The following is an 18,998-nucleotide window of genomic DNA, read 5'->3' as shown; positions in this document are numbered from 1 at the left end:
TTGCTGTGAGCTACCTTGACACTACAGCACCCTAGGGCAACAGAGTGAGACTCTAAACAAACAAACAATGTGCTCACGGGAGAGAAAACTCAATTAAATCCAAGAAGGGAAGAGGGGGTCAGTGGGTTCCTCCCCAGGGTAAATAATGTGTGTCTGTATGGCACAACTCCTGGATGAAGAACACAACTCAGACTTTACCTTACAAACATAGGGTAACCTCATATTAATAGGAAATAAAAAAGGAAAAATGTAAAAAACACTCCCTGTTTTTTGGACGGCACCTATGGCTCAAAGGAGTAGGGCAGCGGCCCCATATGCTGGAGGTGGCGGGTTCAAACTCAGCCCTGGCCAAAAACTGCAAAAAAAAAAAAAAAAATCCCTTTTTATTATAAAAATTTCAAGTATATACGAAATTATGCAGACTTCCACAATGAGCTATTACTCAGCTTCAATACTTATTTTACCTCATCATCAGTCTTGTTTCTGTTCTCCTGCCATCTTCCCACCTTTTTTTTTTTTAAGACAGAGTCTTGCTCTGTCACCCCAGGCAGAGTGTCCGTGGCATCATCATAGCTCACAGCAACCTCAAACTCTTGGGCTCAAGTCATCACTGAGACTACGAGGTGCCTGTCACGACAATTGGACATTTTTTTTCTGTTTTTGGTAAAGATAGGTCCTTACTCTTGCTCGCGCTGGTCTTGAAGTCTTGAACTCCTGATCTCAAAATGTCCTCCCACCTTGGCCTCTCACAGCACTGGGATTATAGGGGTGAGCTGCCCTCCTGGCCCTCTCTGTTGCTTTTTTTGAGACAGAGTCACACTATGTAGCCCTCGGTAGAGAGCTGTGGTGTCACAGCCCATAGCAACCTCTAACTCTTCGGCTTAAGGGATTCTCTTGCCTCAGCTTCCCAAGTAGCTGGGATGACACACACCAGCCACAACGCCCAGCTATTTTTTTGTTACAGTTGTCATTGTTTAGCAGGCCCAGGCCAGGTTTGAACCTATAGGTCCTGGTGCATGTGGCTGGTGCCACCTCTCTTCTGTTTTTGAAGCAAGTATTAGACATCATATCACTTTATCTGTAAATATTTCAGTAAGTTTCTCTAAAAGGTAAAGACATTTTAAAAAAAGAACATAACTGTAATATTATTATCACCCCTGTAAAAACGAATATAACTCTTTAATATCATCAAATATCTAGTAAGATGTTCATATTTTCATATTCTAATTGCATTATAATTTTAATGATTTTTTTTTTGTTTGTTTTTTAGACAGAATCTCACTCTGTCTCCCTGGGTAGAGTGCTCTGATGTCATTGTAGTTCACAGCAACCTCAAACTCTTGGGCTCAAGCAATTCTCTTGCCTCAGCCTCCCAAGTAGCTGGGATTATATGTGCCTGCCACAACGCCTAGCTATTTTTGGAGATGGGGTCTCAATCTTGCTTAGGCTGGTCTTTAACTCCTGAGCTCAAGCACTCCACCCACCTTGGCCTCTCAGACTGCTAGGATTACAGGTATGAGCCACTGTACCTGGCCTAGTTGGAATCTTTAGCCCTAAGAGGGTTCTCTGGTTCTTTATAGATAATAAATAAACTAAAAGCTATGAAGGTGACGTGTTGTATCACACTTGGACATCTGGAGGCAGTGAGCTTCACTCTGGCCCACGGGTCTGGGAGGGTAGTGGCCAGTATTTGTTGAGATGGACGATGGCTGTGGGGTGTGACTGCTGAGTGATGACTAATATTAAAGTGGATTCGGTAAATAAAAACGAGTTTTGCTTCGAGCCATTTTTAACAGCCAGCGTCCTGGGCAGGGTGATACTTCACACGCATAGGCAGACTAGGCTGAAGCTGGTGCTGGTGGTAGCAGACAGCTGTGTCTTCTCTGCCTTTTCTAGTTCCAAGGCAGGGCTGTGCCAGGTGGTGCTTCTCCGCCATCCCCCTGGGGCACCTCCAAAGCAGACTTTCCCCACCCCGGTGTGACTCAGAAAGTGGGGAAACATGCCAGAGGTGGATGGAGCCAGGCACAGGCCCAGGCAAAACATGTGAGACTCAGCATTTCTTTTCTTTCTTTCTTTTTTTTAGAGACAGAATTTTACTTTATCCCCCTCAGTAGAGTGCTGTGGCGTCACAGCTCACAGCAACCTCCAACTCCTGGGCTTAGGCAATTCTCTTGCCTTAGCCCCCTGAGTAGCTGGAAATACAGGCCCCCACCACAACGCCCGGCTATTTTGTTGTTGATGTTGCTGCAGTTTGGCTGGGGCTGGGTTTGAACCCGCCACCCTCGGTATATGGGGCCAGCATTCTACCCACTGAGCCACAGGTGCCTCCCTGAGACTTGGCATTTCTGTTTTTTTTTTTTAGACTTGGCATTTCTTTCTTTTTTTTTTTTTTTTTTGTAGAGACAGAGTCTCACTTTATGGCCCTTGGTAGAGTGCCGTGGCCTCACACAGCTCATAGCAACCTCCAACTCCTGGGCTTAAGCGATTCTCTTGCCTCAGCCTCCCGAGCAGCTGGGACTACAGGCACCCGCCACAACGCCCAGCTATTTTTTGGTTGCATTTTGGCCGGGGCCGGGTTTGAACCCTCCACCCTCGGTATATGGGGCCGGCGCCTTACCGACTGAGCCACAGGCGCCGCCCGAGACTTGGCATTTCTAACAGTGAAAAACTGGAAGTGACCGAAGTACCCACTGGTCAGAGAGGAGAGGAGAGAATGAAGGCATTCCAGCTCCTATACTGTGCCTCAGTTGTGTGGAATCGTGTTGATACCAGTCTCTGTCATATGGATGAGAAACAAAACTGGAGATGGAGCATCTCTCCAAAAGGAGGTCAACAACTCTAGTCTAGGGCAGCTGTGCCTCGAATGGGTACTGAAAGGGGTTTTGCCCTGCTGCTGGGCGGCTCAGGCACAATCACGCCCTCCACCTACACACACGAAAATTATAAACCAACCAATCAGCTAACCAACTGACCAGCCACGCAGCTGGCACGAGGCAGGTGGGTTTGAACCCGGCTCTTCCTGAGCTTCCTTTTTCCTTCGCAGCTGTTCGTAGTGTGGAAGACTCACCATTTCTTGCCTGGACTGTTACAGTAATCTGAAAAGTCTCCCTGCCTCCAGTCTGGCAACCCTCCCATCCTTCATTCATTCACTCAATACATAGCTATCAAGTGCTTGTTTTGTGCTGGGAAGGGCATGTTGATTGCTACTTGTTCAGCCCCCTCTTTCATTCCTCTGAGACCCTCCAAGATTCCTGTTAAGTGACCAAACAAGCCCTCCATGCCACCTCTCCCTAAAAGCAAGCTCCATTCTGGGTTGCCACAGTACACAAGCTGCTTGACAGCGCACAGCAGCTCTGTCTCAAGCACCCTGTGCAGCCTCAAACTCCTGGGCTCAATGGATCCACCCCCCTCAGTCTCCCAAGTAGCTGAGACTACAGGTGTGTGCCACCACCCTGGCTAATTTTTTTTTTTTTTTTTATTGTTGGGGATTCATTGAGGGTACAATAAGCCAGGTTACACTGATTGCAATTGTTAGGTAAAGTCCCTCTTGCAATCATTTTTTTTTTTTTTTATTGTTGGGGATTCATTGAGGGTACAATAAGCCAGTTACACTGATTACAATTGTTAGGTAAAGTCCCTCTTGCAATCATGTCTTGCCCCCATAAAGTGTGACACACACCAACGCCCCACCCCCCCACCCTGGCTAATTTTTAATTTTTTTTGTAGATACGGGGTGTCTTGTTATACTTCCCAGCTTGTTTTAAACTCCTGGCCTCAACTGATCCTCCTATGTTGGCCTCCCAAAATGCTGGTGAGCCACTGTACCCTGCCAAGTCGTTTGTAATCTGCATGAATGCTAAGAAATTATTCTTCTTACTATTACTGTGTAAGAAGTCTGGGACCCTATTCTAGAAAAGTTCTCATCATTTCTCAATAGACCCCAACAGTTCCCTCCTTGACTGAAGTCCTCTGCAATTATTGGACTTCCTCTCCAGGATTCCAGGAGTTTATAATCACCTCTCCTCCTCAACCTTGGCCTTCACTTCCTGTATCTACACAGGGGAAGGTAAAGAAACCCACACTCACTGAAACCTGTTATGTGTCAGGCCCATGCCGAGAAATTTACGGAGTATTCCATTTACTTTTTTTTTGGAGACAGAGTCGTAAGCTGTCGCCCTGGGTAGAGTCCCTGCTCACAGCTACCTTAAACTCTTGGACTTAAGTGATCCTCTTGCCTCAGCCTCCCAAATAGCTGGGACTACAGGTGCCCGCCACAACGCCCGGCTATTATTTGGTTATAGTTGTCGTTGTTTGGCGGGCCTGAGCTGGATTCGAACCCGCCATCTCTGGTGTATGTGGCTGGCGCCTTATCCACTTGAGCTACAGGCACTGAGCCCGAGTATTCCATTTACTTTTTAACAAACTCTAGAGAAATAGCCCCATTTTAGGAAAAATGAAGTCTTCCCATCCCCCCAAAGAAAAACCGAGCCTTCACCTTGATTTTCTTAAGATCATGCATGTGTGTAGTGGCAGACCCAGCATTTGAACTTAAATTCTGTTAAGACTTCAAACCCTGGGCTCCAGCATCAGACTGTATCCCAGCTCCTCCACTTATTAGTTACATGTGCTGAGGGAAATTACTAACCCTCTTGATGATTTCTCTTCTTGGTAAAATGAGGGTGATAATAATTTCTGCCTCTCTGGGCTGTTAGGATCAAAGGATTTAAAACAAGTTAAACACCACGTGCCTGGCATACTCAATAAACATAACATTTCTCTTGCTATTATTACGACTTCTCTAAGACTCTTACATGACTATAAGGATAACCATCACATTTATGGAACCAGACCCAAGATGGAATGCTTCTTTGTCTTAAAAGCCTTGGGCTGATTTGGTTATAAAAGCCTTTGCATATCCAAACAGGGAGTAGTATCTACAATAAAACCCCCAAAGAGACTCTGTTTATCCATGCCGACAGTCACTGCTGGAGGGTGAGAGAAGGGTGTTTGCAGATTATGTAACTGGGCCACTTGCATCTCAAGTCATCTCTGAACAAAATGAGAGGACAGTGGGATTTGAAAGGATGTGGTGGCTAAAAAAGATGGAGACCTGGATGGAGGTGGAACACATTCTTCTTAGTTAAGCATCACTAGAATGGAGACACAAGAATCCGATGTACTCAATTCTGATATGAGGACAACTGATGACCTAGTACGTGGTGGGGGGTGGGGGAAAGGGGGAGCGGAGAGGGGAAAGGAGGGAGGGGGTGGGGGGTCAGAGTGTGTGACACACCTCTTGGAGGTGGGACACAATTATAAGAGGGATTTTACCTCACAAATACAATCAGCATAATCTGGTTCTCTGTACCCTCATGAATCCTCAATAATAAGAAAAATAAAAAAGGAAGGATGTGGTGGGTCTTTTGAACTCTAGAAAACAGCTTGTGGTTTAAAACTCTTGTCCAATTTCCTTTCCTTCCCTTCCCCTACCCCTTCCCTTCCCTTCTTTTTTTTTTTTTGCACTTGTCATTGTTTAGCAGGCCCCGGGGCCGGGTTCGAACCTGCCAGCCCTGGTGCATGTGACTGATGCCCTAAGCACTGGACCACAGGCACCCAGCCCCTTGTCCAATTTTCATTGACCCATTGATTTATGCTCTTTTGAGCTGACTTGACGAATGGTTTGGATGCTTGATCCCTGCGACTGCTTCCCGCCATTTTCTTCATGCTTTGAATTTATTGATATGGTGGGTTCAGATGGCAGCTCACAAACTTAGGTCTTGTGGAGGGGAGCAATCCTTGTGCCCACAGCTGTACTTGGGTGGAAGGCTGTAATCCTGATGGTGAAGCCCTGAGGCTCCCCACCCAGTCAGGGGAACCCTGCCTCTTCCTGACTTCTCTAAAAGTTCTCCAGTCACAGGGAATCGGGATCTGTAGACATTGCACGTGGGCAAAGTCTGGTTTTTCTCCCCTTTGGGTACCCAGGGGACTATGTAATTCAGGGTGGCTCTGGCAAGAGCAGGAGCATCACCCTTCTGTGTGTCTTCCCCAGTTGGGGTGCAGCTAAGAACAGCGCAGCCTCCATGGCCTGATCCCTGAATGCCTATGTGGGCTGGGGCATTGTTCTCCCAGGCCTCCTGGGAGGAGAGTAAGAAAGAACCTGTGTGGTATTAAGCCATTGAGATCTGGGGGTTGTTTCTACAGTATTACTCAGACTATCCTAAGCAACGAAGGTTCCCTCCCCCGGAACCTGCCCTAACATGCATCTCGCTATGCCCTGCCCAAGCAGGTGCCTCTCCAAGCCAGTGGCAAGAGTTGGGGGTCCATGTGCATTTTGCTAGACTTGTCCCTCTGGGTCTCTGCATTGCGCCTTCCACCACATGTCACGTCTGGAGTTTGTCCTTGCCCTTCACTTGATGGGGAAACAATAAGGTTACTCGTCTTCCCTTTTTCTCTTTTAAAAGTGAATTTTACTTTCATTAAGGCAAAAATGAGTACTTGATTCAAACATCAAAATCGTATAGTACCATATACCACGCATGATTCCAACTTCCCAGAGTCAACTATCTTGAAGACTTCTAAGGTCCTTTTGGCATTTTTAACCATATTTCTTTTTCTTTTTTAAGTGAACAGAAATAAACATTATATTTTAACTGAAAGAATAAATCCGATTCCCCATCGTTAGAGCAAATGGTTTGAATTCAGATATATGGAAAAATTTAACTTTCTTTTATTTATCTTTTACATTTCAGATTAAAATGAGGTTACAGAAGATTAGGTTGCATTGTTTGCCTTTGTTAAGCAGAGTCCAAGTTATAGTTGGGCCCTTTACCCAGGAGGTATACCATATATTTCTACATTGTGCAGGGTAGGTAGGTGGAAGCTTACCACACACCTTCCCACCCTCTGCCTCCCCCCTCCCCATTTATTTATTTATTTATTTTGAGACAGTCTCACTTTTTTGCCCTTGGTAGAGTGCCGTGACATCACAGCTCACAGCAACCTCCAGCTCTTCAGCTCAAGTGATCCTTTTGCCTCAGCTTCCCAAGTAGCTGGGACTATAGGTACCTGCCACAATTCCTGGTGATTTTTTAGAGACGGGGTCTTGCTCTGGCTCAGGCTGATCTCAAACCTGTGAGCCTCGGCCTTCCAAGTGCTGGGATTACAGGCAGGAGCCACTGTGCCTGGCCTCCCCCCTTCCCCAAATTTAATTGTGTTTTTCTCTTGGGTGGGCATATAGTTGTTCATCTATTGTTTTTACCATATTTCTAAATAACCTGTTTATACCACTGCTTCTGGGCTTATGATTTTTCTACATTATCTATTGAACCTCCTAAGAAAGGAGAAAGAAGATTTAAGCTCCTAAGATTTAGCTCTTTCCCCCTCATCCTGACACACTCCTTCCCCTGCCATGGCTTTCACTTCTGTTCTCTTCTTCCTCTTCATAGAGTTGTGTTGATTTTTGGTTGAATCAATATCCAGGGTTCACTTTATTATGACTATGAAAATGTCCATGGCCAATGCCATGAGGTGCAATGATTATTTTATTTCTTATATAACACACTGGAAACAATGGTATGTGTTCACCTACTGTTTTCTATTCCTGGGAACACAGGTAGATTACATGCTTCAGCCCGCTTTGTAATTCAGCTGGGAAGGACCCTGGGACTAAGTTCTGGCCAAGGATTTGTAGGTGGAAGTGATATGGCCTTTCCGGCCCAAGGCAGCCCAAGGCCTTCTCCACATTCTGGCTTTCCCCTGCAGGTGTGGGGGCGTCTAGGACTGAGACAGTGAAGTTGTACCCAGCCACCTCCAGCTATTCTTTTGAGACGGCGGAGTGGGGGTTGGGGGTGTCTTACTCTTGCTCGGGCTGGTCTTGAACTAGTCAGCTCAGGGCAACCTACCTGCCTTGGCCTCCCAAGAGCTGGGCTTACCTTCAACTCTTTATAATCTGCTTCAGCTCACTAGAGGTACGAGCTCTCATGAGGACAGAGACTTTGCTTTGTAGGCTGTTGTTTTCAGTTATGGTTTGGTCAGGAAAACATAAGCCACCCTATATAATACTCCACATGTGATGGGTTTTAATGATGGGTAATTTGCCCAATTAGAGTCTTACATAGTTGTCGGGAGGGCTAGGTGAGTAGAGATACAGGGGACCACTGGAGCTCTCCGCTTGCTGCTGTGAAGGAGGTGGTTCTTTTTTTTTTTTTTTTTAAGTCATTTGTACATAAATCATAAATACATTTATGCCATTATGGGATTCAATGTGTTGATTATTGTACACATTAGAGTGCTTACATCCTACTAATCAACATAGCCTTCACCTCATTTACCCAATTACTACATTAAGGCATTGTGTTCTACACCTGATAGATCCAACTTGTACTTGCAATATGCTCCATAGGTGTGGTCCCCCTACCCTGTTTCCCCTAAAATAGGACATCCTCTGAAAATAAGACCTGCTTACCGGAAAGATAAGACGCCCCCTGAAAATAAGACCTAGTGCATCTTTGGGAGCACACCTCAGGGAAACAGGGTACTAACCCTTCCTCTATTGACCCACCCCCTCCTTTCCCCTCTCCCTCCCCTTCCCTCCTTTATCCTAGGCTATAGTTGTGTTTCATTTTTCATATGCAAGTGTGAGTGATTATAAATTGGTTTTACAGTAATACAGAGTACATTGGATATATTTTTTTCCATTCCTGAGATAATTTACTAAGAAGAATATTTTCCAGCTCCATCCATGTAAACATAAAAGATGTAAAGTCTCCACTTTTTTAGATGCTGCATAGTATTCCATATCATACATATACCACAATTTTTTAATCCATTCATGGGTCGATGGGCACTTGGGCTTCTTCCATGACTTGGCAATTATGAACTGAGCTGCAATGAACAATCTGGTGCAAATATCTTTATTGGTTCTTAAGAGCTCACCTGGATACTATAAATCCATAGTGATCAAAACAGCATGGTACTGGCACAAAAGCAGAGAAGTAGATGTCTGGAACAGAATAGAGAACCAAGAGATGGATCCAGCTACTTACCGTTATTTGATCTTTGACAAGCCAATTAAAAACATTCAGTGGGGAAAAGATTCCCTATTTAACAAATGGTGCTGGGTAAACTGGCTGGCAACTTGTAGAAGATTGAAACTGGACCCACAGCTTTCACCATTAACTAAGATAGACTCTCACTGGATAAAAGATTTAAACTTAAGACATGAAACTATAAAAATACTTGAAGAAAGTGCAGGGAAAACTCTTGAAGGAATCGGCCTGGGTGAATATTTTATGAGGAGGACTCCCCAGACAATTGAAGCAGTATCAAAAATACACTACTGGGACCTGATGAAACTAAAAAGCTTCTGCACAGCCAAGAACATAGTGAGTAAAGCAAGCAGACAGCCCTCAGAATGGGAGAAAATATTTGCAGGTTATACCTCCGATAAAGGTCTAATAACCAGAATCCACGGAGAACTCAAACGTATTAACAAGAAAAGAACACGTGACCTCATCTCAGGGTGGGCAAGGGACTTGAAGAGAAACTTCTCTAAAGAAGACAGATGCATGATCTACAAACACATGAAAAAAAGCTCATCATCCTTAATCATCAGAGAAATGCAAATCAAAACTACTCTGAGATATCACCTAACCCCAGTAAGATTAGCACACATAACAAAATCCCAAAACCAGAAATGTTGGCGTGGATGTGGAGGAAAGGGCACACTTCTACACTGCTGGTGGGAATGCCCACTAATATGTTCCTTCTGGAAGGATGTTTGGAGAACACTTAGAGACCTAAAAATAGACCTGCCATTCGATCCTATAATTCCTTTACTAGGTTTATACCCAGAAGACCAAAAGTCACGATATAACAAAGACATCTGTACCAGAATGTTTATTGCAGCCCAATTCATAATTGCTAAGTCATGGAAGAAGCCCAAGTGCCCATCGACCCACGAATGGACTAGCAAATTGTGGTACATATATACCATGGAATACTATGCAGCCTTAAAGAAAGATGGAGACTTTACCTCTTTCATGTTTACATGGTTGGAGCTGGAACATATTCTTCTTAGCAAAGTATCTCAGGAATGGAAGAAAAAGTATCCAATGTACTCAGCCCTACTATGAAGCTAAATTATAGCTTTCACATGAAGACTATAACCCAACTATAGCACAAGACTATGGGGAAAGGGCCAAGGAAGGGGAAGGGAGGGGGGAGGTTTTGGTGGAGAGAGGGTAATGGATGGGGCCACACCTACGGTACATCTTAGAATGGGTACAGGCGATTGCACTAATGTACACAGCTATGATTTAACAAAAAAAAAAAAAAAAGAGCTCACCTGGAGGCCACTGTGAAGGTCGAGAAGCCCCTGAACTTGTAGTTAGTCGTCTTAGTCTGTAGCAACAAGGAAAGTAATTCTTGAGAGCCTGGCCAGAAGCTGTTGTTAACCTTAAAGAACTTCCAGGATGCTGCTGCTAGCTCACTTGCCTACAGGTGATTTCTAGTCACTACCTGGAAGTTGCTGCCAACTTCACAAACATCATCTGCCCATAAGTCAGCCTGCAACTGCTCAGAGGAAAATGGCTTCTCTTCATTGTTTTCCAAATCTCATTTGCATGCCTCTCATTAACCTTTAATCCAGAAACACACAAGGCAGGAGATGCTGGGAAATGTGTTTCTTGGCTTTGCCTCCGCAGGGAAGACATAGAAGAGGGTGGCAATGATACTGGGTTGGTACAAATGACTCAACACACTGCAGTTGTTCACGCGGTAATCGAATGATTGAAAGAACACATCCCTAGTCTTTGGTGGGGACATGATTTGAACCCTCATCTGTCTGACTTCAAAGGCCAGGCAGCTCCATTCAAACACCATCTGAACAAACTATGACCTTGACTGAGAGACCCAGGCTGGAACTGCTGGCCAATAGACCCAGACAAGGTCTGTGCCGCATATATGCCAGGGGAGCGACGCATAGGAGGGATGGAAACAGTGAGGAAGGCAGGAGAACCCAAGGAGTTTTTGATCTACAGAGAATGGGCTGGCAAGGGGGCGCTAACCCAGGTAACCAATCCTCAGGAGCCTCCTGGAGGTGGTGGCGTTGTAGAGTACACGCTAGATTGAGAGAGACTGTCTGCTCCAAGGTGGCCCTCCCTAACGACAAACAGGAGTAGAACATCCTCTTCTGGGGATGCTTAACTTCTCGGATGTTTAAAAAAGAAAATTAGAAGTCTTTTGTTTTCCTTTTAAAATGTATGTGAATTTAGCACTCTGTTATGTGTATAATTGCTTTATTATAAAAAGGCCTTTCTGACCCATCTTTGATGTTACAGGTGATACACATGATTTAGTAGGGTAGGGGGGCCGTTTCAGGTATGCACTAGGCTTCTGGATCAGTTAGTGCAGAGCCCAATACACAAGGAACATGTAGAGCTCTTGTTCAAAAATTAGAATTTCAGGAATCACCAGCAGAGCAATAAACCCTAAGTATGCGCCCTTCTGAGCATGGGTCCTGTGCAACTAGTAATGAATTACCAGGAATGGTGTGGCTTCACAAACATTTATCTTCTCACAGTTCTGGAGGCCAGAAGTCTGAAATGGAATTCAAGGAGCTGGAATCAAGGTGTGGGCAGCGCTGCACCCCTCTGGAGGCTGCAGAAACAATCAGTTTCCTGCTTCCTCCAGTTTCCAGCGGCTGCCCGTATGCCTTGCAAGGCTTGTGGCCCTCTCCTCACATCGCTTCTGCGTCTCCTTCCTCTGTAGTCAAATCTTCCAACTTTCTCTTGTAAGAACACCTGTGGTTGCATTTAGAGCCCACCTGGATAACACAGGCTCATCTCAAACTTCAGAATTAATCACATCTGCCAAGTTCTATTTGCCTAAGGTAAATATTCACAGGTTCCAGGGATTAGGACTTGAATATCTTTGGGGAACATTATTTTGCCTTGCGCACATACCCTTGAAACCAGTCCTGCTAGGCTCCCAGCTAAATCCTCTGGTTAGAAAGATGCTCTATGAGGTTCAGCCAGAAAAGGGAAAGTAGGCTGCAAGGTACCTGGGGCCATGGTATGTGACGGAGTGAGGGACACACAAAGCCTGGAACCCCCAGCGGATGGTGGGCCATGACCAGCGGCCATGAGGATGCAGAAACTCACAGCCTTTTGGCTGCCCATGGATTAAGGTTGCAGATTTAGCAAGTAAAAATACATTTTATCTGGCTACCCTGATGAAATATCTGGGCATCTTGTGGCCTAGTCAAGTTGACACATAAAATGAACTATCAAGCCACTTAGTGAAAATTAGAGGGATTTGGTAAGCCAGCAGAAGGTCAGTATCCACGCTGAGGATTTTCTGGGGAACATTGAACTTCGCCAAGCCTGGAGTACAGCTGTCCTGGGGAAATCATGGGAACAGGCAGTTTTCCCAGCTATAAGCCACTTGAACTTCTTGCTGGCCATTGTAGGAGACCAAACACCAGGCTTTTAGAAGCGGCCACTGATTCTTGAGGAAGGCTCTGGGAGTGGGACAGTTTCCTAGCCAGCATGGAGATGGTTTGCTGCCTGGAGACAAGTCCTCAAGCAGCTGCATGCATTAATGAGTTAAGATCCGTCACTCATTAGCAAGCAGGTGTTATACATTGGACATTCCTGGTGCAGCAGGGTGGGAGCTCGTGGAGCACATAGTGATCATTAAGCACGTAGCTCCAGTATGTGGGCCCCTCACACCTGTTGTATAATGCTTCAATAAAAGGCCACGACGGGTTACTCGGGGCTTTCCCTGCACCTATGGGAAGCCCATCTCTTGCAGGCATTTGTACCTTCAATGCGTGGTCCCGGCTGTTTTTATTTGCACAGCGATGGGGTTCCCACAGTGGGCACCGATAGGCCATGTCTGTTCTCACTGGCATTGTTAGCCACCTTGTGACCCTGTGCTCTTCTTGGTCCATTCTGTGTGGCCCCAGGATAGGAGTGAACAGGGACCTGAAGCTGTCCAGGCAGGGAGAGAAGTGACATTCTCTGATTGCTCCTGGCTTCCCTTACCAGGTGAGTGTGGTGGGGAGACAGCCTGAGAACCAGAGCTGAATCTGCCTTCAGGGCTTCCTGGCCAGAAAAGGGTCTTGCCCTGCACCTGGGCTCTGACTGTGCTGCAAAAGGCTGGCCAGGAGCAATGGACCAGAGCCCAGTGTGTCCGGAAGACAGAAGAGGCCAGGTCCTCCCAGGCATTGTCTGGAGGGTGACCTCTGTTGTCAGGGTGGCTTTCAGGAGGAGGATTAGCGTGCATAGGACCCCTCTGGCTGCTTCTGTATGGGGGTCCTGACTTGCCGACCCTGCCTAGGAATGCCCTACCCTTAGGTTCTGTCTGCAGACCTGCTGGGTGTATCTTGCCTCTCTGTGCTTTTCCACTGCTCCATATGTGACACAATGAGATAGAGGCTTTCCAGAAAAGCAGTTCCTTCTGCCAAAGCAGGCTTGTGTTTGTTATGTTTGCTCCTGCACTGCCTTTCCCTGGACTTATAGTTTTGTTTCTTCAGGGCTGGGCCTGGGTGGGGGGAGAAAGAGAAGTGGGTTATGTGTAGAGGAGACCCCTTCAGAGAGACAGTGGCTTCTGTGGTGGAAGAGAGGGCCTCATGGGTCCCCTAGGGAGAGAGGAAAGGGCCATGGAGCCAGAAATGTAGTCTTGGGTGAGGGGAAGTGCAGAAGGGAGTTTGGGGGAGACAAAAAGGTCTATGGTGGGGGAGGGCATTCCAGCCCCCTGCACTTGGTACCCATAAGTCGTCTGGGTGTGTGTGTGGTAACCGTGTGATACGTGGGTGTGCAACCTTGTGGAGGAATGTAGGTGCAAAACATTTTACATTAAAAAAATTAAAAAGGAGGCCAGCTGCTGTGGTCCACACCTATAATCCTAACACTCTGAGAGGCCAAGGTGGGTGGATTGCTTGAGCTCACGGGTTTGAGACCAGCCTGAGCCACAGTGAGACCCCGTCTCTAAATATAGCCGGGCGTTGTGGCAGGCACCTATAGTCCCAGCTACTTGGGAGGCTGAGGCAAGAGGATCACTTGAACCCAAGAGTTTGAGGTTGCTGTGAAGTAAAAGTGAGACTGTCTCAAAAAAAAAAAAAAAAAAAAAGGAAAGGAAAAATGTGGGAAGTGATAATATATAAAGACAGTGTTTTGCAGAGGTATTGCAATGCCTGTTGTTTTAGGAAATGGGGTTGACAGGGACTTCACAGAGGAATTTGTGTGCCAGGTGGCTGAGCAGTGGGGCGGGGCGGTGGACAGAGAAGGCAGCAGGTGTGGTTGGGAGATGGGTTACATTGAGCAAGTGCCTTAATAAACTGAGGAAAATGGGAGCCCTATTTCTTACTGTTAGAAAAGTGATTTGCAAGTATGGAAAGGGAGAAGGCTAGAAAGAACCTTCAGGAGCTGGATAGCTATAAACTCATTGATATTTATAGATTTGCACTTATGCACACACATTAAAACCACAAGTTTGAAGTAGGTATGTGTAGTTATTGTAAATACATATAGTTATTGTTGTTTGCATATATACTTACACAGGTACAGGGATTTATTAGCTTCTAGAGGGCCTAGAAGCAATAACATTCTGGTAGTGACGAGCACACCAAGCTCCTAGGTCTTAGTTTCTAAACACCGTTCTGCACTATAAGAGCCAAGTCTTCTTAGAGAAGTAATTGCTTCCAGAGATGGAACAGGAATAAGACAAGATCAACTTAAAATGTCTTGTGCCAGAAAGTAAGGATGTGCTCAAAGAATGATGACTTATATAAAGGATATAGGAGTCAGATGGAAAGGGCTCCACTTGGCCAAATCTGGGCAATTTGAGAATCAATATAAATAAATGATAGTAATGAATAAAACCCAGTGAATAAAACAGGAATCCAGAAGCCCACGTTGAGATAATTAAATAAGTAAATGGGAGAGAAGGGAAACTTTTTCTTACAATACAGAGGTCTGACAATTAAGTTCACAAACTTGCCACCGCTTATGTGAGCAGCCCTGTACAAATATCTTGGTCAGGTTTCATAGGGTCAGTGTCTCACAGCTGTGCTCATGTCAATGTATGGCAGTGTCTTGCTGAGTGGTATTCATTGTGGTTGTATGTTTTTGTGTGCCATTGAGAGAATGTCAGAGCTTGAATAGAGCAACAAATAAACATTACATTTCTTGTTAAACTTGGCCAGAGTGGAAGTGAAATCAAAGACATGTTAGTTCAAGTTTATGGGGATAATTCCATGAAGAAAATGGTAGTGTACAAATGGATTAAATGTTTGTTTTTTGAGACAAAGTATTACTCAGAGTGCAGTGGTGTCATAGCTCACAGCAACCTCAAACTCTTGGGTTCAAGGGGCAATCCTCTCAGCCTCTCATGTAGCTGAGACTACAGGCACCCACTACCACACCTGGCTATTTTTAGAGATAGGGGTTTCACTTTTGCTCAGGCTGGGCTCAACATAGCTCAGGCAATCTACCTGCCTTGGCCTCCCAGAATGCTAGGATTATAGGCATAAGCCTCCGTGCCCAGCCTGGATTAAATGTTTTTCTGAGGGGAGAGAAATTGTCACTGATGAAAAGAGGTCAGGATCATGAGTAATGAGCAGAACTGATGAGAACATTGCAAAAATTCATCAAATTGTGTGTTAAAAATCATCAGCTGCTTGCAACAACAACAAAAATAAACAAATGGGACTTCATTAAACTGAAAAGCTTCTGTACAGCTAAGGAGACAACAACCAAAGCAAATAGATAATCTACACAATGGGAAAGGATATTTGCGTATTTTGAATCAGACAAAAGCTTGAAACTAGGATCTATAGAGAACTCAATCCACATGAAAAAAGCCAACAATCCCATATATCAATGGGCAAGAGACATGAATAGAACCTTCTCTAAAGAAGACAGACAAATGGCTAACAAACATATGAAAAAATGTTCATCATCCCTATCTATTAGAGAAATGCAAATCAAAACCACCCTGAGATACCATCTAACCCCAGTGAGAATGGCCCACATCACAAAATCTCAGAACTGCAGATGCTCATGTGGATGTGGAGAGAAGGGAACACTTTTACACTGCTGGTGGGACTGCAAACTAGTACAACCTTTCTGGAAGGAAGTATGGAGAAACCTCAAAGCACTCAAGCTAGACCTCCCATTTGATCCTGCAATCCCGTTACTGGGCATCTACCCAGAAGGAGGAAAATCCTTTTATCATAAGGACACTTGTACTAGACTGCTTATTGCAGCTCAATTTACAATCGCCAAAATGTGGAAACAGCCTAAATGCCCACCAATCCAGGAATGGTATATGTATACCATGGAATATTATTCAGCTATTTAAAAAAATGGAGACTTTACATCCTTCGTATTAACTTGGATGGAAGTGGAAGACATTATTCTTAGTAAAGCATCACAAGAATGGAGAAGCATGAATCCTATGTACTCAATTTTGATATGAGGACAATTAACGACAATTAAGGTCACGGTGGGGGAGGGGGAAGGGGAGAGCAGAAAGGGAAGGAGGGAGGGGGTGGGGCCTTGGTGTGTGCCACACCTTCTGGGGGCAAGACACGATCGCAAGAGGGTCTTTACCTAAAAAATGCAATCAGTGTAACCTGGCTTATTGTACCCTCCATGAATCCCAACAATAAAAATAAATAAATAAAAAAGAAGAAAATCATCAGCTGACTGACAGTGTAGCAGATCAAATAAACATTGATGGAGAAAAAGTTAGGAAAATCTTAACTGAAAATCTTGGCATGAGAAAGGTGTGACTCTTGCATCACAGCAAAGCACCAGCTCACACAGCACTGTCTGTGAGGGAGGTTTTAGCCAGTAAACTAATAACTATACTGCAACACCCTCCCTACTCACCTGATCTGGCCCCCAGTGACTTTCTTCTTTCCCTGAAGATAAAGGAAATATTGAAAGGAAGACATTTTGATGAAATTCAGGACATCAGGGGTAAAATTACAACAGCTTTGGCCATTCCAGAAAAAGTTCCAAAATTGCTTTGAAGGGTGGATTAAGTGCTGGTGTCACTTTCCCAGGGGAGTGCTTTGAAGGTGACCATAGTGGTATTCAGCAATCAGGTATGTAGCAATTTTTCTAGGATGAGTTTGCAAACATCATTGTCAGACCTCGTAGACTGGCAACTAGTAAATGCAGAACGAATGGTGAAAATAAGAAAAATGAACATGAGTTGCAGGGTGCAGTGGCTCATGCCTATAAGTCCAGTACTTTGTTTTATTCTTTTATTTTTTATTAAATCATAATTGTGTACAATTATGGGGTACTATGTCCTGATTTGATATACAGTGTGGGATGCTTAAAGTCAAACTGGTTAACACCACAGCAAATAAGTGAGATGATGGCTATAAGACATTTATACTGTACTCTTAGTAGTTTTGAAATGTACCATTGCATTGTACACAATAGGTGAAGTTCCATCAAACACCCTCCCTCTTCCTGTCCTCCCCCCTCCTTTCCCCTCTCCTTCTTTCTGGACTATAGTTGTGTTTTATCATTCATATGAATGTGTAGGTGATGATATATTGGTTTCATAACAGTATTGAATGCATTGGATACTTTTTTCCCCATTCTTGAGATACTTTACTAGAAAGAATATATTTCATTTCCATCCAGGTAAATATAAAAGTTGTAAAGTCTCCATAATCCCAGTATTTGGAAGGGTGAGGTGGAAGGATTGCTTGAGGCCAGCCTGGGTAACACGGTGAGACCCTGCCTCTACAAAAAAATTAGCCAGGAGTATTGGTGCACACCTGTAGTCCTAGCTACTTAGGAGGCTGAGGTCGGAAGATCACTTGAGCCCAGCAGTTCCATGTTGCAGTGAGCTATGACCGGGCAGCTACACTTTGGCCTGTGTTTAGAAAAGAAAACAAACAAACATTAGGCAACTGTCAGAGTGGTGGTTAATTTAGGTCGGAGTTGTCAATGAATGCCAAGACCAGCAGGTGAAGATTTGAAGAACAGGATATTTACATAGTGCTGGAATATTTCCCCAGAAAATAATTATTAATTACAAAGAGGGGGGGAAGGTGACTTTGGTAGAAAAACCTGGCTGACATTTATACTACACTCCAGGCTATTTTTTTTTGGGGGGGGGGCAGTTTTGGCTGGGGCCAGGCTTGAACCCACCACCCCTGGTATATGGGGCTGGCGCCTTACTCATTGAGCCACAGGCACTGCCCTACTCTCTTAGTAGTTTTGAAATGTAACATTGCATTCTGCACAATAGCTTAGACAAGTGATCAAAGTTAACCTGAGAGGCTGTAAAGTGGGGTGACATCATATACCTCCTGATGTGAAACATCAGCTTTTGTGCTATTCCTGCCAAGAATCTGTGTGGCCTGGTTCTCGTCACAACCCAACCAGTCGGCCCCAGGCTAAGAGTTATCCTCTAAAGCAGTGGTTCTCAACCTTCCTAATGCCGCGACCCTTTCATATGGTTCCTTATATTTTGTTGCTACAATGAGAATAATTTCATGGTTGGGGTCACCACAATATGAGGAACTGTATGAAAGGGTCGCAGCATTAGGAAGGTTGAGAACCACTGCTCTAAAGTGAAAGATCTGTAACTCATAAAAAGAAAACAAAACACTTATCAAGGAAGGTCATGAAAGACAGAAGGAGGAACTCTTTCCAGTTTGAAGGAGGCTGGAAAGACATGACAACTACATGTGATGTTTCTAGATTGGATTCTGGACTGGAAAGGAACAGATGATTTGTTGGGAAAATCATGCAGAAAGGAAAAAACCCAGTTGGGGGGTCTGTGTATTGAATGGTGAGGTTGTGTCAAGGTCGATTTCCTATTTCGGAAGGTCTGGTGATGTGTCCTTGTAGGAAATAGACTCTGGAGAATTTAGGTGTAATGGCACGTCACATCTGTAGCTTGCTCTCAATCGGTTCAGAAAAAGATTAATAATTAAGCACTGTGTGTGCACAGAGCCAGGG

The sequence above is a fragment of the Nycticebus coucang genome, chromosome 18 (genome assembly GCF_027406575.1).
Source record: "Nycticebus coucang isolate mNycCou1 chromosome 18, mNycCou1.pri, whole genome shotgun sequence".
In the NCBI taxonomy this organism is placed as follows: domain Eukaryota; kingdom Metazoa; phylum Chordata; class Mammalia; order Primates; family Lorisidae; genus Nycticebus; species Nycticebus coucang.
This window is presented reverse-complemented; position numbering follows the sequence as displayed.